The sequence below is a fragment of the Dendrobates tinctorius genome, unplaced genomic scaffold (assembly GCF_039654945.1).
Source record: "Dendrobates tinctorius isolate UK_male_01 unplaced genomic scaffold, ASM3965494v1 ptg000201l, whole genome shotgun sequence".
NCBI classification, from domain to species: domain Eukaryota; kingdom Metazoa; phylum Chordata; class Amphibia; order Anura; family Dendrobatidae; genus Dendrobates; species Dendrobates tinctorius.
Window position 1 is genome coordinate 410,464 of NW_027361868.1, and position 17,787 is coordinate 428,250.

General features: G+C 40.6%; 1 long non-coding RNA gene across 1 annotated transcript; it reads right to left on the reverse strand.

Annotated features, from left to right (window-relative positions):
- Positions 1-1,999: 1,999 nt before the first annotated feature.
- Positions 2,000-16,801, reverse strand: LOC141056871 (uncharacterized). The gene is made up of 3 exons (XR_012221944.1): positions 16,695-16,801; positions 9,775-9,923; positions 2,000-2,197 (listed from the first exon to the last, which is right to left on the reverse strand). It is a non-coding gene; the product is annotated as an uncharacterized lncRNA (long non-coding RNA).
- Between the last annotated feature and the right edge of the window lie 986 nt (positions 16,802-17,787).

Sequence of the window (17,787 nt, forward strand, 5' to 3'; positions counted from 1 at the left end):
GACTGTGTTGCTGTTTTAATTAAATCGGTGTTTTATAGGCAGGAGATTATCACTACAGGACCAGGTGTCTCATACCTCCTAGTCCAATCCCACCCCACCACTGATTAGCAGCTTTCAGTCAATATACAATGTATACAGAAAGCACCCAATCAGAGGTGTGGGCGGGGTTATACAAAGCTCAGCATTTCGAGCTCTGCTAGATTTCCAGCAAAGACAGGGATTGTATCACAACTGCTGCACCCAGTAAACTAAGTGACACATCGCTGGAATCAGGATCACTGTCCCTACATCATGCTGCTGTCAGATTACATAACAAAAACCTGCTGACAGATTCCATTTAAAGGTCAAATTAGAGGCAAAAAAATAATTCAAGGACAAAACAAGAGGTTTTCAGATCTGGAACGTGAATCTGTGTGGACCTTCAAGATGTCTAATAGTAAACTTGGGCACCACCAAGTCGCAGAGTCCAATTGAGAGCTAGTTTTTTCCAGGATTTCTGAAAGGCAAGTAGATACAGCACCCAATTAACCGTGGAGACAAAAGTGAGGCTGAGGTTGATTATCCTACCAGGAGAGCACTTAAGTCCAGAAATGGGCAGAAGCTGACCCCGGTTGGACTCAGGTCGCTCATGATTCCTCAGTGGAGAAACTGTCTTTCCCTTCCCTCAATACACTTTGGACTCGATTTATCATTTCTTTGCACTTTTTTTAAAATCACTTTTTTGTTTTGTCTTATGATATTTATTGACATTTTTTCAGTCCTAATTCTCCAAAATGGAGCATTAAAAATGTTCTTTATTTTTGTCATTAACCTTTTTAGGTCGCATGTTCCGCAAAAACTTTGCCAAATTTTCCCTTAGGGTCCTATTCATGATTGCATTTGCACCCTTTTTTTTTCTAGTTTTTGGTGGTTTTTTTACCCTGTTTTTCACTGACATCTTGTAATCTGCGCCTTTTTTAAATTCTATTTTATATGCTCACTGGCTCTTTTTGGCATTCATTATTATGGGTGGGGTTCAGGGTTTTCAGATCTTCAGCTGATTCATCAATTTGCGAAAAGTTGCTAACATTCTTGTGCAAATGTACTCCAGTCCGCCCCCCCCCTCCCATCCATATGATTAATAATATGTATTTGTGGGGGTTTAAATCTTGCAAACTTCTTCCGAAACTTGTGACTTTTTAAAAAAAAAAAAACGTGAAAAAAAAACGTATACCACAAAGCAAAAAAGTAAAATAAAACACAGAAATGACAATTCAGACCCTTAGTTTCCAACATGCAGGTGTGCACCGCTCCTAACTTTTTGAGTTGTCTGTTCATAAAACTCTTTCATGAAAAATTTCGCTAATGACTACACCTTCTTTTTGCCCCTCTACGCCCCCCCCCCCCCCTCCCCACAATTGCAATTTTCCGGATTCTGCTTTGGGAACAGAAAATCTTCCGGAAAAAGTTTACAAAAAAACAGGTAAGGAATTTGGTTTGGGCCAGGTATAGACACTGCTGTCTATATATACTACTCTTCTGTTGGTATTATTTTTCTGGTGTGTTTATATTTGTTTATTTCTTTTCATCTATTCACCACCTGACACCAAAAGCATTGGAAAAAAAAATAGGTCAAAACTGATCCTACCAATTCTTGTTTTTCTCAAAATGTCTTTAAAGGGAGAGGAGAACGAGCCGCGAAGATGAGACGAGATGGACAAAAGATGAGAATTTCGAACAGTGGACCTCCCAGTATTAACACATGACTCCATAAGGACGATGGGCTTTCTAAAGTGATTAGCTCCTCTCATATATCTGTGTTTTCTCCACAGCATGGTCCACTGGAATTCATGGTTTTCTGTCTGGAACCCACCTTGTCAATTTTTCCATTTTGCTTATCTTAATGGATGACATCAGTTTTTTTCCACCCCTTTCCAAAATTGGTTCGAAAGCAAAAAAAAAACACAAATGGAAAAACCTGACATTTTGATGACGTCAATAAGATGATGGATGGAAAAAGTGATTTGGATAATTTTATTTGTAGTTTTTACTGATTTGTTGTTTGTTTTCCAAAAAATAATGGAACAGAAGACAAATCCTGGTGGACAACGTACCTTCCCCCCATTTTTAGAACGTTCTTCTCGTCTTGGCTTTTTCCATCTATGTTCATCATCTTGCAACCGTTCTGAGAACCAGATGACTCGTAGAGATGGGGCAGCTGTGTTCCATTACCAATACAATGGAGATGGAAAAAAAAAACACATTATTTTTATGTCCAGTAGCACGATGGCAGAAGCTTAATTTTCCAAGCACTTCCAAACTCAAACAATGCACACAAAAAAAAACCCAGACACATGTTTTCAGTTTCCATTGGTTTCCCAGCTATCGTTTCCATCACGGGAAAAGAGATGAAAGTGAAAATGGTCAAAAGTAAAAAATTTAAAAAAAAAACCTATCTGATCCTACCACGCTATCCTATGGGGGAATAATGAAAACTCCGGGGAGGTATTCGGTAGAATGACCCCTCATATTTGTAGGCTCCTATTGGGATTTATTTTGGTCTTTTCTATATGTATAAATGAGATGGATCTGGTTTTCATTAATACTTTTATCGCCGACACGGCCAACGTCAAGCAGCGCAAATTGAAATTCTGAAACATTAGCGATGGAAGCTGGAAACATATAATCAAAACAAGACGATAACTCGCGTTGTGCCATGTAGAAGATATAGAAACAAAGTTGAGGTTGGCCTTACATGACCCACTGCTCGCTGACGAGACAAATTCACTTGGACTCGTATGGATGCCTTGCCCTGATATATGCTGTGTTGGAAAATGACTCCCACATGTTGGTTTACCATCGATTGTAACGGTATTGATGGTGTAACATTTAACAGTACACCTCCACCCCATGGAGACATGTTCAATGACTCGTCTCATCTGTCTTACTTATCTCCTTGTGCTGCTCTTCTTCACTGGTTCCCACAATGAGTCACGCCATGACATTTACTCCCAAATTACCATTGCCGGGGCTCCACAGCCCTGAAATATGGGAGAGATAACAGATAATGATGTATGGCTCCTGTCTTCATTCTCCGCACACCCTTCTGGTTTGATGAATGATGAGAGTGCGGAGTTATATGATGAGCCAGTGATAGTTTATGCTCTGATAGGAATATATGGAAATGGAAGTATATGAAGATAATGAGAAGTAGGAGCATACGCCCTGAATGTACGGCTACCATACACCCCAAATGTACTGCTAACGGGTCATAAAGAAGGTCAATGCCTATTATCCATGTTTTGAAAAATGTTGCTAAAGTTAGAAAAAACTCCCCCACGGTTCCAGCTCTGGTGTTCCAATGGTCCTCAACAGTCTTTACTAACTTCCATACCAGTGATGACACACTGTGCATCCACATTACCACTGCAACCAATCACTGGCCAATGATTGGCTACAGTGGTCACAAGTGTGCACAAGTCATCACTGCAGTGTACTAAATAAAGACCGTCGGGGGACAAATCAGATCGGCGACACTGAAGCTTTATTTTATATTCTCTAAATTATGTTTACTTTTACTCTATCTTTTTTAAAACTTCTAAGGGATTTGAACCTGCGATCGATTGATCATATGTATATTGTGATCTCATGGTATTGCGGTACATAGAAAAATTGCTGATTTTGGCTGGACTTCAAAGGAGCACCAAGATGATTAGCAAGTGCCTATCTGCCATAACAATTCATTGACTACTGGGTTGGTGGAGTGATTGTGCCATGCACTTGGGCCATTTAAAGGGTTTAACCAGAACACATACGGGCCTAACAACTAACAGGCAGGTAGTTGCTAACTACCTGCCTGTTCTACCTGGTGCTGGAACAGACCGGTCATTGAGCACTCATGCCGCCAATTCAGACGCTCCACATCACCGAGCAGCTCTTCCTTTTCTGGGCCGCTCTGTCATTGGGCAGTGATTGTCAGCGTCATTCTGATTGACAGCCGGCTTCCCGCAGTTAGGCAGTAGGGAGCCGGCTATCAATCAGCATGAAATTGCCGTCTGTGACCACTCTGTGCCAGCAGAGATCTGCGCTGGGCACAACAGGCAGGAAGTTTGCAACTGCCTGCCTGTTAGTTCTTAGGCCTGTAGTAAAAAAAAAAAGTCCTGGATAACCCCTTGAGAGCGCCTTTAATAATGAAACAGCAGCAACTGGAGTTAGTTCTGGTTGCTGCTGCTCCAGGCAGGTGCAGACTGTATAACACATCTGGCACCACCATGGCATGGAGCAGGCTCAGATTCATACACCTGCACACAACATAGGATATGATCAGAACCACTTATGTTAGACAGGTGTTAGTAACTGAGTCACTGATTGGCTGCAGCGGTCACAAGCATGTACTTTACAGCAGTTCATCACTACAGGGAACTAGATATAAACCAGTGGGGAATAATTAGACTGGTGGCACCGAAGCTTTAAACTTTTATAAATATTTTTTGTATTTTGTTACCTACTTTTTTTTCTTCCTTGGGATCTTGAATCTGGGATCGTTTGATCATTTGTTCTATTTATTAGAAAACCATGTTATTGCTGTTAATAAGAAAACTTTCGATCTCCTATGAATAATAATAATCCTTATTTATATAGCACCAACATATTCCGCAGCGCTTTACAGTTTAGAGGCCGCAAGCTGCACACACCCTCACTCCGTATACCAGGATATACCAGTACTTCCCAGGTCAGAAAGGGGTTAATAAATGGCATATGGTTGAAAGATGGGGGATCTGCCACTAATTTCAGATAGGGTCCCCGGTGGTCCAAGTTTTATCCCTGATCTTCTGTTTTTGGGCTTGGCTACACGACGGTGCCGGACTATCTGGATTTTTGGAATAGAATTTTGCTGTGTCCCTTTATGCCTTGTGTTATTATGATTACACATTTTTTCTTTTACTCCGGTACATATTTCTCTTGTGGATGATTATCACGAGGTCAGGGCATGACTAATAGTAGAGTTTCGGCTGCGGATCAGATACAACTTAATGACCCGGCTTTTGTTCTGCATGATGTCATCTTTCTTCCATTGGAAACCTCCCTCCGAACCCCCCGTAAATGATTTCTCTGGATTATGTAATGCTGCGTGCGGTTATTTACGACATGAAGATGCGATGAACACATTCTATAAATACAATCCCAGCTTGTAATCACATATTACAGGCTCCCCCCGTGCTATAAAATCACCGGGACGCAAAGCTTTCAAGTACAGAGAGACTTAAAAAGCCATCACTCGCAGGACTTCAGACGGCATTAAACCTTTCAGCAGAACAATGAGAAATCCCATCCCCAATCACTCCATTACCGGCTGCCTCTCGATATAAAGAGGCACGGCGTTCTCAGGAAACGCAGGATGGATCGTCCGAGATCCAGATTTGTTTTATTACCCTTTTACCTTTGTTGAAATTCATTCTTGAAGGGAATGTATGAGATTCCAAAAAAAGGGGCTTATTATTTTCAGAAACAGCGCCATTTTAGTCTATGGGAGGTGGCAGCTTGGCCCAACTCCCTAAATTAAGCTATCAAGAAGAGCATGAATTTGAACAACCAATATTGTTAGAAGTCACATACTTTATTGAAAAAAAATAATAAAACCACTTAAAAACAATTCAAAATACAAACAATGTAAAGAACAAAAAAAGTGTGGAGCAAGTTGAAGTCCCAATAGTATTTATATTCTCCTGTTGATACCAATGGAGATGAAAATCCATGGAAAGAGGTATATGCATATGATGTAGTGAGTATACATGAATGGCACCAGAGCTAAGAAAAAATATTCTAAAGCAAATAGGGAATTCAAGATTCCCAGCCCGCTCGACCCTTGATGAAGCGCACTGGGCGAAACCCTTTTATTTGCTTTTTCTGTTCTTTACATTGTTTAGATTCTTCTACTGTTATTTCTTTCTACATTATTGGTTGGTTGCATTCGTGCTCTTCTCTATAGGTTAATCTTCCATTGTAATCTTAGCATGAGACCCATTAAAGGGACTCCTTGGACTATTTTGCACAATACACAACTCAGGCTATAGATTAGTGTGACGCTGTCCCCACTGAAGGAAACCATTAAAAGGCTTATTCAACCAATATGTATATTTTGTCCTCTGAATTGTGATAATAGTATGATTAGTGGGCGTACGACTGTTGAGACCAACACGGAAAAGGGGAATGGAAGTCCCACACCATTCATGTGATTGAAACCAAAGTGTGCATGCGCGAATACTGCTCCATTTACTTGGAGTCACACATGTACACAACTGCCTCCATAGAAATAAAAGGAGTGGTGGTCATACATGTGCATTACGACTCCATTCATATAGGATTTTGGGATTGGTGGAGGTCCCAGTGGTCAGACACTCACAATTATACATTTATCACATCCTCTGTGGACAGGTCATAAATAGAGATGAGCGAATAAATTCACAGGATTATGGTCCAGCCGTGAGGACAGTAGTCCATGGCTGATGGACAAGAACCTCATCAAATGCCTCCAAATTGTTGGCATCTTCTCTTTTAATTAGCTGACCTGGCACGATTTCATATGGGCTTCACAACACAACAACATTGTGCCAGGCCGACTAATCAAAAGGCGAGCTGGAGACATCAACAGGTATGAGGCCATTCACAAAGCTTCCATCTAGCAGCCAAGGAGTATTGACTTGGCTGGTGGACCAGGGTCCTGAGAATCAAATCACTCATCACTAGTGATAAATGTTATTCATGGCGCACCAAAATGTCAGGGCTCAAGATTTCCCAGCAGAACATTGCCCCATCCCCCTGCCTTCACTGGCTTGCCTTCTTGCTATAGTGCATCCTGGTGCCAGACCCTTAGGCCAATTTTTCCTGTTTTCAACATATCAACTGTTAAGTTGTGTAACCTATCCATAAAGGAAATGAGCGGTCCTCCATCCACCATGCCATCCCAATTTCTCCCCTCTAATAAACAAGCTGACAGCTCTGGCAAGGACGTTACAATCCGGACTTGCCCAATACCGCATTTGAAATGTGGTGAGGATTGTTTGCCAACCATTTAATGGAGCTATGGGATTTCTAGGCAGCAAGCTGTGTCAAACGATCAGGACAAGTGTAGCCTCGGGGCTCCAGCTCTACTTGATAAAAAAAAAATTCAGTTTTGGTGACTGAAAGAGAGGTCAATGGCCAAACACAAGCAGGAATTTGATTTAGAAGGCCAATGAGTAGATGATGGCCAAGTCTACTTTTTTTTCTTCTGATTGGATTCCATCATGTGCTTGTATAATAGTGACATGGGGATATCAGAGTGCGAGGTGCAGAAATTGTGGTCACAATTAGGCACTAGAGCCTGAGGCAACCCAAAAATTCTCTGCCCCAGCCCATAAATTGCCTCCGCTATACATCTCTGACCTAATGCTACCTCCCTCTCCATACAGTTCTGACCTGATCTCTCAATACCTCCTCTCAAGTAATCAGTTCATTAGTCCAAAACCGGTCTCTTCCATATTTCTCTGACTTAATCAGCCGATACCTGGACATTGGTAAACACAAGTTCAAAACATTTCCCCTACATTTGTCTTTGAACTAATTTACCAATAATTCCCCATATGTAATGTCTGGTCCATATTCGGTCTCTGCCCTACAACTCTGACCTAATCACCCATTACCTCTGCACACTTTGGCTTTGATTCATCAACAACAGCGATTTTCATGCCAATTTTGATAAGAGGGTACAATGAAGCCAGAGGCTCCTGATTTATCACGAGCCTCATCCTATGACAAGTGGTGTGCGGCTCAGTGCACCCTGCCACAAATCAACGCTCGCTCCTGTTTCAACCCCAGTTTCTACCATTTTGTTGGAACTGGGAAAAACTGATGTAAAAACACCAAAAGTTGCACAATTTTTGCGCAATGTGAACTTTTTAAAGCTTTTTATGCCAGAATTCCCTTCCTATGAATGGACCCAGCATTGCATTGTTTTATTTCCATTTTTATCAACCCAGGTGATTGAGTGCTATGTAATGGATAGATGTACTGACAATGTGGCCTTTAGTTTGGAGATCGCTATCATATGATGAATGTGTGTGTGTATGTGTAGTGAAGAGGGGGGTTATGTGTAACTAGGGCTCCAATGGATGTCTGAATTAGTGAAAAATTCCAAAATTTAAAAAAATGATGTCCTCCAGAGATTGTTTATGAAAAATTATCTCTCTCTCTCTCTATATATATATTATATATATATATATTTCAAACATAAGAAAAAGCTATAATCAATTATTTTAAATAAAATGATCAAAACATGATGCCAAAAATCTAAATACATTTCACAAAAATTTATATATCACCCACAAACAATGAAGATGAAAAAAATATAAAAAAAAAGTTAAAGCTGCCGGAATGTAGAAGCAAATAAGAAAAAAATGTTAACAATGAATCATAAACTGGGAAAGCTAGAAAACTATTTTTTTTCCATGAATTAAACAGTCACACAGGGTCAACAATAGATCAAGTGACCTAACAAGGGCCGGGACAAGATATTTTGGTGGCCTAGGCAGATGACGCCTCAGACCCTCTGTAGAAGAATGAGTCAGAGACTAAGGTAACAGGACCAATAATGCACCCCCCCCCTTTCTCCGATGGGTCAGGTAACAAGCTCTGTCGACCACTTCCACTGGAATTGTTACCTGTTCCACCAAAAAAATACAGCAAAAGAAAAAAAAAAATGGTGTACTTTAGCGGTGGGGCTCAACGGCGCCTGTGTTTTCATGGTTACTGTAGATATGGACTCATTCGTTGCTTGCAAACCATTTACATAATACCAGGGAAAAATAGCGATAGTCATCTCTGACATCCTATATTTTAAAACTCAAACCCAAGGACAGTCATGGAAACTAATATTCCTTAACTATAACGGGGGCCGTTTGATATCGATTAAGGTATGCAGCATTTGGCGGCTACCCCAATGGAAGCTAACAGACCCCATTATAAAGGGATACATATGATGGTTTTTATATCTGCCATGCAGCAAATACAGTTTGCAACAAAACTGATGATCGTTCTGGTGCCATATTCCTGTATGGATAGTGGTTCTGGTGACGTACTCTTTTACTGATGGTGCTTCTGGTCTTGTATTCCTGTACTGATGGTGGTTGTAGTGACACCTTCATGTAGTGATGGTTGTTCTGATGGTGTAGTTATGTATTATTGATTGCTCCGTTGAAATATTCACGTAGTGATGATGGTTCTGATGCTGTATTCATCACTAGAACCATCATCGGTACATGAGTACGAAACCAAAATCATCATCAGTACATAAATACATCACCAGAGCCATCAACAGTACATAAAAAAGGCACCAGAACCATCATGAATAAAATAATAGGTCACTAGAGCCACCATCAGTACATGAATACATCATCAGAACCATCATCATTAGTTAAATGCATCACCAGAACACTATCAGTTCATTAATGCATCGCCAGAACCTCCATATGTACATGAATGCATCAGAAGAATCACTGTCCGTAAATAACTACACCAGTACCATCATCAGTACATGAATACATCACCAAGCTTAGTACAGCAATCAACTGTAACGTCAATTTAGGCCAATATACATTTTTATCTCATTAATCTACAACTCCCAGTATGTCCTTAATAATAATAATGAGATGCTGAGAGTTGTTGTTATGAGTCATTATCAGACTGTGGACCATACATGAACCACAGTACTGATGAGATGTAGTCAGTATCAACAAGTAAATATTTAAATTCATGTACCTTATAGGCGACATCTTCTCTGATTTGAGTTGTGTCTTTCTTTTCGCCTCCATCTTGTTCAGATGCCATGGTGACTTTTCACATCCACAGCTCTTCTCTGCAGACTGCCCTCTTCTCTGGTATTCTGCAGCACATCCCGACACGGTGTCCTTAAAAATAAAAGTGTTATTAAAATGTCCTCTGCATGAAAATATCTGTCCATATTATAAGCTAAGTAATCCTCATATAGTATATGTCCACCACACTGTCTGCTCTTATGAGCTACACCAGCCACACTGTCTGCTCTTATGAGCTACACCAGCCACACTGTCTGCTCTTATGAGCTACACCAGCCACACTGTCTGCTCTTATGAGCTACACCAGCCACACTGTCTGCCTTGAGGTATAACGCCCCACTGTCTAACATTATCAGCTACACACATGGTCAGAATTGTTGGTACCCCTCGTTTAATGACAGAAAAAAACATAATGGTCACAGAAATAACTTGAATCTGACAAAAGTAATAATAAATAAAAAATCTATGAAAATGAACAAATGAAAGTCAGACATTGCTTTTCAACCATGCGTCCACAGAATTTTTAAAAAATAAAACTAGGCCTGGAGAGAAATGATGGCACCCCTGAAAATAATGTGACAAAAGGGACATGTTAAATCGCGGTGTGTCTGCTAATTAGCATCACCGGTGTCTACAATCCTGGAGTCAGTGGGCGGTCTGTATAGAGGCTACAGATACTCACTGTGCTGTGTGGTGACATGGTGTGTATCACACCCAACATGGACCAGAGGAAGCGAAGGAAAGAGTTGTCTCAGGAGATTAGAAAGAAAATTATAGACAAACATGTTAAAGGTAAAAGTTATAAGACCATCTCCAAGCAGCTTGATGTTCCGGTGACTACAGCTGAAAATATGATTCAGAAATTTAAGCTCCATGAGACTGTAGACAACCTCCCTGGACGAGGCCGCAGGAGGAAAATTGATGACAAATCAAAGAGACGGATAACATTAATGGTAACAAAAGAGCCCAGAAAAACTTCTAAACAGATTAAAGGTGAACTTCAAGCTCAAGGAACATCAGTGTCAGATCGCACCATCTGTCGTTGTATGAGCCAAAGTGAACTTCATGGGAGACGACCAAGGAGGACACCACTGTTAAATAAAAATCATAAAAAAGCCAGAGTGGAATTTGCCAAATTACATCTTGACAAGCCACAAAGCTTGTGGGAGAATGTCCTATGGATAGATGAGACAAAAATGGAACTTTTTGGCAAGGCTCATCAGCTCTATGTTCACAGATGGTAAAATGAAGCATATCAAGAAAAGAACACTGTCCCTACTGTGATACAAGGAAGAGGCTCTGTTATGTTCTGGGGCTGCTTTGCTGCATCTGGCACAGGGTGTCTAGAATCTGTGTAGGGTACAATGAAATCTCAAGACTTTCAATGGATTCTTGAGAGAAATGTGCTGCCCGGTGTCAGAAAGCTTGGTCTCAGTCGCAGGTCATGGATCTTGCAACAGGATAATGACCCAAAGCACACAGCTAAAAACACCCAAGAAAAGCTAAGAGGAAAACATTGGACTATTCAGAAGTGACCTTCTATGATCTCTGACCTAAATCCTATTGAGCATCTTTGGAAAGAGCTGAAACATGCCACCTGGAAAAGGCAACCTTCAAACACGAGACAACTGGAGCAGTTTGTTCTTGAGGAGTGGGCCAAAATACTTTTTGAGAGGTGCAGAAGTCTCACTGACAGTTACAGGAATCGTTTGATTGCAGTGATTGCCTCAAAAGGTTGTGTAACAAAATATTAAGTTAAGGGAACCATCATTTCTGTCCAGGCCTATTTCATGAGTTTTATTTTCTTTAAATTCTGTGGAAGCATGGTTGAAAAGCAATGTCTGACTTTCATTTGTTCATTTTCATAGATTTTTGATTTATTATTACTTTTGTCAGATTCAAGTTATTTCTGTCACCATTGTGGGTTTTTCTGTCATTAAACGAGGGGTACCAACAATTTTGACGTGTGTATAACCGTCTGCCCCTATGAACCTCCTCTGCTCCTGCACCTACATCAATTGTATTTGCAGCTTACAGACGAGAATACAATTGATTGCGAGGAGGTAATGATGGCTGGCGCGCAGGCACGGGGGGGTGAGCAGTGTCAGTGACTGATACTACTAACCTGTTTGCTCTGGCCATCATTGTGCTGAGTGCCTATGGTCGAAGAAAGGTGACAGGCAGCCGCAGGCATTCAGCAATGTCAGAATTTTTTTTGTCTGAAATGAATCCCCCTCGGGCAGGCTGGAGGTTGCACTATGGGCAGGTGACAACTCCTCGCCCCGACCCGGGACCCAACGGACCAAATAGAAACCTTAATTTTAAACACTGAAATAAAAAAAGAAAAACATTTTTTTATACTGGAGTGCTTCTTAAAATGATAACATTCTGTCTCTTTGTTGTTACCACTAGAGAGCGTTTACTGTATACTGTGTTGTTAATGAATCTAAACAGTATGTATGCAGTTAGCTCCTAAACTCTTCCTAGTTGGAAGTGAGGGCGTGTCTTAGTTTCTCTACAGGAAATGAGGGCGTGTCTTAGTGTCTCTACAGGAAATGAGGGTGTGTCTTAGTTTCTCTACAGGAAGTGAGGGCGCATCTTAGTTTATCTACAGGAAGTGAGGGTTGGTCTTTATTTTTCTCTACAGGAAATGAGGGTGGGTCTTAGTTTCTCCACAGGAAGTAAGGGTGGGTCTTTGTTTCTATACAGGAAGTGAGGGTGTGTCTTAGTTTCTCTACAGGAAATGAAGGCATGTCTTAGTTTATCTACAGGAACTGTAGGTGGGTTTTAGTTTCTCTACAGGAAGTGAGACTGGGTCTTAGTGTTTTGACAGGAAGTGAGGGTGTGGTGACGTTTCGGTCAGGAGACCTTTTTCAAGGTCTCCTGACCAAAACGTCGCCACAGGATGTAGAGTAAATGTAAGACTTATTTCTTCACCACGGTCTGGGGCGCTGTCTTCTTTTTTTTTTATTGTCATGGAATTTTTCCAGGTTGGACTCCCTGGTTGTTGACGTGCTCCTCAGGAACTTTGTCTATAAGATTTTGACATTTGAGAGGTGTGGTTTAACCCTTTTGTTCTAATAGGAAGTGAGGGTGTGTCTTAGTTTCTCTACAGAAAGTGAGGGTGGGTCTTGTTTTCACTACAAGAATTGGGGGACGAGCTTTAGTTTCTATACAGGAAGGGGAGTTGGGTGTTTGTCCTGCTTTTCTGTATGGCAGGGTTTCATTTTATTTCAGGCCAGGCAAACCAATGGACAATAGCAAGATCAACACAAGTTGAAAAATGATGGAAAGTTCTGACACCTATAGTGCCAACAGAATGCCAATAAAGAACCAACTTGGACTATTCAGAAGTGACCTTCTATGATCTCTGACCTAAATCCTATTGAGCATCTTTGGAAAGAGCTGAAACTGAATTACAGAACATGAAAATCGGTATGCTTTCTGGACATATTAGACTGATATATGCGCCAAAACCAGCTTGAACTTTTTATAGGGCATAAGGTAAGTGAAACCCGTCTTTGTCAAAAATTCAAATTACTTTAAATTTATATCCAACTAGGGGCTTCGTATTAGAAAAATTAAGTTGTGATTCCTATAAAAAATATTTATAATAATACTGAAATAATAGCTTTACTTTAAGGAAGTTCCAGCTCCAATAGTGCTGTCAGAATGCTAATGAAGTAGAACAGTAGAAAAAAAACTACTGGACATTTTTAAGCAGGGCATTTGGAGTTCTGTGTTCCTTTTTTTAGTTATTCAAACTGTATGATGTACATTTATTTCAATTTAGGCTCCAAAGTTTTGTCCCTGCAATAAATCTAAATTGCTGAGTGCAAATGCAGCAGATTCTGTGAATTGCTCCCGCCACCCCCCTTTTGTTTAGGAAAAACAAGCGTACTGTGGGCGCCCGGCTCTATCACAGAATCATCTGGCGGGCTGACAGTGTTTTTCATGATTTGAAAGGGAAAACAAAACTTGGCGTTGTGGCCGTCTGTATAAATTAATGTCAGCTTTAATAAACAGCAAATCGTGGTCGCCATTAAGAAACTGATACATATACGGGAATATCCTGTTTTTTCGCCAAAAAAAATGTTGCTGTGTTTATAATTGCTTGAAAATGAATACATTTTTGGGGAATAGCGTCAGATTATTTTTAGCTTAAAGAAACTTTAAATTGAGTTCTTTGTGGAAAGAAAAGCAAGACGGGAAATACACAGGAAAAAAACGTTCTTGCTACATTTCAAATTAATTAAAAAAAAGAATTAACTTAAGAAAGAGTTAAAAAAAATTCTACTGTTTTGTGTCTCCAGCTCCTCAGCTGATTTCATGTACTGCTTGTCTAGCTAAACTACTGAGAGTAGAAAAGGCCGCTGAAAGAGAGAAACAGAAATAACTTGAATCTGACAAAAGTAATAATGAATCAAAAATCTAAGAAAGTCAGACATTGCTTTTCAACCATGCTTCCGCAGAATTAAAAAAAAATAAATAAAACTCATGAAATAGGCCTGGACAGAAATGATGGGACCCGTAACTTAATATTTTGTTGCACAACCTTTTGAGGCAATCACTCAAATCAAATGATTCCTGTAACTGTCAATGAGACTTCTGCTCCTCTCGACAGGTATTTTGGCCCACTCCTCAAGAGCAAACTGCTCCAGCTGTCTCGTGGTTGAAGGTTGCCTTTTCCAGACGGCATGTTCCAGCTCTTTCCAAAGATGCTCAATAGGATTTAGGTCAGGGCTCATAGAAGGTCACTTCAGAATAGTGCAATGTTTTCCTCTTAGCCATTCTCGGGTGTTTTTAGCTGTGTGTTTTGGGTCATTATCCTGTTGCAAGACCCATGATGTGCAACAGAGACCAAGCTTTCTGACACTGGGCAGCACATTTCACTCTACAATTAATTGATAGTCTTGAGCTTTCATTGTATCCTGCACAGATTCTAGACAACCTGTACCAGATGCAGCAAAGCAGCTCCAGAACATAACACAGCCTCCTCCACGTTTCACAGTAGGGACAGTGTTCTTTACTTGATATGCTTCATTTTTCTGTCTGTGAACATAGCGCTGATGTGCTTTGCCAAAAAGTTCCATTTTTGTCTCATCTGTCTATAGGACATTCTCCCAGAAGCTTTGTTGCTTGTCAATGTGTAGTTTGGCAAATTCCACTCTGGCTTTTTTATGATTTTTATTCAACAATGTTGTCCTCCTTGGTCGTCTCCCATGAAGTCCACTTTGGCTCATACAACGACGGATGGTGCGATCTGACACTGATGTTCTTTGAGCTTGAAGTTTACCTTTAATCTGTTTAGAAGTGTTTCTGGGCTTTTTTGTTACCATTCGTATTATCCATCTCTTTGATTTGTCATAAATTTTCCTCCCGCGGACTCATCCAGGAAGGTTGGCTACAGTCTCATGGAGCTTAAATTTCAGAATAATATGTGCAACTGTAGTCACGAACAACAAGCTTCTTGGAGATGGTCTTATAACTTTTACCTTTAACATGTTTGTCTATAATTTTCTTTCTAATCTCCTGAGACAACTCTTTCCTTCGCTTCCTCTGGTCCATGCTGAGTGTGATACACACCATGTCACCACACAGCACAGTGAGTATCTGTAGCCTGATTCCAAGATTGTACACACCCGTGATGCTAATTAGTGGACACACCGTGATTTAACATGTCCCTTTTGTCACATTATTTTCAGGGGTACCATAGTATCTGTCCAGGTCTATTTCATGAGTTGTTTTATTTTTTTAATTCTGTGGAAGCATGGTTGAAAAGCAATGTCTGACTTTCATTTGTTCATTTTCATAGATTTTTGATTTATTATTACATTTGTCAGATTCAAGTTATTTCTGTGACCATTATGGGTTTTCTGTCATTAAGTGAGGGGTACCAACAATTTTGACCATGTGTGTAGTTCTGCATAAGAACTGCATTCATAAAACATAAATAACTTATGGTAACACGGCATTGTATTTTAATTAACCAGACAACTATTTTTAGCAAACCAAGAATGCTATCTGTAGTGTTGGCTTTCGAATTTGAGTGTTGATTTCTGCTTTGTCAAGAAAACAGACTTTTGTTTGTGTAAGCTGGTAATATTGACTTGTATTGTGCGCTTATCCTTGATCACTAGTGATGTTTGCTGATATGCTAATAATGCATTTTGTTATGGAGCCAGTTTGTTGACTTTGAAAGCAGAGAGGGAAAAACTGTGCAAACAGATTAAATAATCAAGTAAAGCTGCTTGATCTCATCACCATTCTTCCCACTGTCTGTGATGCTGGACTGAAGAACACTTGTTAAATCTAAAAACAGTTTACATGTTTCTGTATAAAGAGACTCAGAGACAGAGAGACTGGGAGACAGCCAGAGATTCTGCCAAGACACATCCATACATCCAAAGGACCAGAGACAGGACAGCAGCCAGTATCAAGGCACCATCATGAGGGACACGGATCTATCATTCTACAGGAAGAAACAACCTAGGTGTTTTCATCTTTGGTTGGAAGAATACAGATCTGTTCCATTGACCATCGCAGGACCATTGATACGTTTGGAGAAAGCCAGGATTGGGACCCGCTGGTTGCCTGGCTCCATGGAGATGTTCCGAGCAGCCAGGTTGTGACTCACAGGTCAACTGGCCTTGTACTGGAATGGACTGTCATCTCCTTACGCTTGTCGTTACCTCCTCTCTGTGTGTGTTCCACAGGTGGGGTAGTGACCCTGGGAGCTATGAAGTAACATCTGCCATTATCCCGGCGAGTCAGCCAAAGGGTGAAACTTTGTAATGTGCAGGGACTAATCTCCATGGTATCTGCCTATTTTGTGGTTCAATAAATATTGCCACACTGTTTTACCTTCACCCTGTGTTGTCTGAGTAGCGTTATGCCCACGTTAAAAGTAGCGCAGACGTTCATCGGGGCGATCCCTGGTCCATGCGGTTCCGGCTAGCGGATCTGTATCTCCACATAACGAAAAAAAAATTCACATTAAAACCCAACATTTCTACAGCATGTACACTGTTTCAAAGTATAATAATTTGTCAGACTTAGTACATTAAACTATACCGAAGCTGCAGGCAGTTTTGCAGACTTCAGAGCTGAAATCTCACAGCAGTCTTTGCTTGAAAAAAAAATGGTTTACAGAGGGGTTATGGTCACATTTAGCTTTTTTGATACTTTTTTTGTGTAAATTATCCCGTTTTGATACATTTTTGGTAAGCCTTTTGGTGGGGTAGCTATGCCAATTAGTTCTCAATGAGAAAAACTGCAGTAATAATGCAGAAAGAATGGAGATTTTTTAAAATGCAACTTAGTTAAAAAATGTAAGGAAAAAAAACCGCACCTTGTGAATGAGATTTAATAATGCTACTTTTTTTCTGCATGACACAAAGCACACAAAAATGCTACATGTGAATAAGCCCTAAGTAGATATGGCGTTCCTCTTAAACGATGAAGGGTTTGCTGGCAATACCATTTAAAGGGGATTTTGTCAGCTGGAATTACCCCCCCCAACAATTTATGTGCACATTTGGATCTTTTAAAGACAAGTCCAGCAATACCTTTACATGGCCAGTCCGTCCTGTTACTGAGAAATCCCCCTTTCAATTGATATGCAAATGATGCTGCAGAGCTATTTGGAGATCTGAAGCCTCTGTCACTCCAGCTCTATTCCCCACCCAGCGCCGCCCACATTCTCCTGCTTGACTGACAGCTCCTCACTTATTCTCACTTAAGAGAGGCCGTAAGTCAAGCAGGGGAACTTGGTGCTCGATGGGGCATAGAGCTGGAGTGATATCGGCTTCAGATCTACCATAGCTCTTCAGCCTCATTTACATATGAAATTAAAGGCTGATTTTGTCAGTAATGGAGGAACGTACCGGCCATGTAAAGGTATTGCTGGACTTGTCTTTGAAAGATCTACATGTGGATATAAATAGTTTAGGGGGGT